At 40.7% G+C, this 1,750-nt stretch overlaps 1 non-coding gene across 1 annotated transcript; it reads right to left on the bottom strand.

Annotated features, from left to right (window-relative positions):
- Positions 1-779: 779 nt before the first annotated feature.
- Positions 780-887, bottom strand: LOC127747145 (small nucleolar RNA R71). Its single transcript, XR_008008949.1, has one exon. It is a non-coding gene; the product is annotated as a small nucleolar RNA R71 (small nucleolar RNA).
- Positions 888-1,750: the final 863 nt, after the last annotated feature.

Consider the following 1,750-nt stretch of genomic DNA (forward strand, 5'->3'; position numbering starts at 1 on the left):
TTCTAATTTCAAAATCTTTTTCAAAAATCATTTTTTTTACTTAGTTTTCGAAAATCAAATGGTATTTTTCAAAATGTTTTTTTTTAAATCTCTTACTTTATTTTCGAAAATTCTTCCCCTCTTCTCACATTCTTCTAATACTTCTGCCTTCTATTTTTCTTTTCCTCTGACACCTCAAGGAATCTCTATACTGTGACATAGAGGATTCCACATTTTCTTGTTCTTTTCTCTTTCATATGAGCAGGAGCAAAGACAAAAGCATTCTTGTTGAGGCTGATCCTGAACCTGAAAGGACCTTGAAGCAAAAGCTAAGAAAAGCTAAGGCACAATTCTCTGTAGAGGACCTAACAGAAATCTTCAAAGAAGAAGAAACCATGGCAGCTGAAAACAACAACAATGCCAACAATGCAAGGAAGGTGCTGGGTGACTTTACTGCACCTACTCCCGATTTCTATGGGAGAAGCATCTCTATCCCTGCCATTGGAGCAAACAACTTTGAGCTTAAGCCTCAATTAGTTTCTCTAAAGCAACAGAATTGCAAGTTTCATGGACTTCCATTGGAAGATCCTCATCAGTTTTTAGCTGAGTTCTTGCAAATCTGTGACACTGTCAAGACCAATGGGGTTGACCCTGAGGTCTACAGACTTATGCTGTTCCCTTTTGCTGTAAGAGACAGAGCTAGAATATGGTTGGACTCACAACCTAAAGAAAGCCTGAACTCTTGGGAAAAGCTAGTCAATGCCTTCTTGGCAAAATTCTTTCCACCTCAAAAATTGAGTAAGCTTAGAATGGAAGTCCAAACCTTCAGACAGAAGGAAGGAGAATCCCTCTATGAAGCTTGGGAAAGATACAAACAATTAATCAGAAAGTGTCCGTCTGATATGCTTTCTGAATGGAGCATCATATGTATTTTCTATGATGGCCTGTCTGAACTGTCCAAGATGTCTTTGGATAGCTCTGCTGGAGGATCTCTTCATCTGAAGAAGACGCCTGCAGAAGCTCAAGAGCTCATTGAAATGGTTGCAAATAACCAATTCATGTACACTTCTGAAAGGAATCCTGTAGGTGACCATAGCTTGCTTCATACCAACAATCTCTGTGGGATCGACCCTTACTCGCGTAAGGTTTAATACTTGGACGACCCAGTACACTTGCTGGTTAGTTGTGCGAAGTTGTGATAAAGAGTTGAGATTGCAATTGAGCGTACCATGTTGATGGCGCCATTGATGATCACAATTCCGCGCACCAGAGAGTGCAAGGCCATTGATGTGATCAATATGGCCAAATGCACAAGGGAGGAGAAGGACAAAAATCCTAGTGAGGAAGACCTCCTGGGACGTCTCTCAAGCAAGAAGGAGTTTCCTATTAAGGATCCAAAGGAATCTGAGGCTCATAAAGAGACCATAGAGATTCCATTAAATTTCCTTCTGCCATTCATGAGCTCTGAAGACTATTCTTCCTCTGAGGAGGATGAAGATGTGACTGGAGAGCAAGTTGCTCAATATTTAGGAGCTATCATGAAGCTGAATGCCCAGTTGTTTGGTAATGAGACTTGGGAAAGTGAACCTCCCTTGCTCATTAATGAACTAGATACCTAGATTCAGCAAATTTTACCTCAAAAGAGACAAGATCCTGGCAAGTTCTTAATACCTTGTACCATAGGCACCATGACCTTTGAAAAAGCTCTATGTGATCTGGGGTCAAGGATAAATCTTATGCCACTCTCTGTAATGGAGAAGCTGGGGATCAT

This window comes from Arachis duranensis, chromosome 4 (genome assembly GCF_000817695.3).
Source record: "Arachis duranensis cultivar V14167 chromosome 4, aradu.V14167.gnm2.J7QH, whole genome shotgun sequence".
NCBI lineage: Eukaryota > Viridiplantae > Streptophyta > Magnoliopsida > Fabales > Fabaceae > Arachis > Arachis duranensis.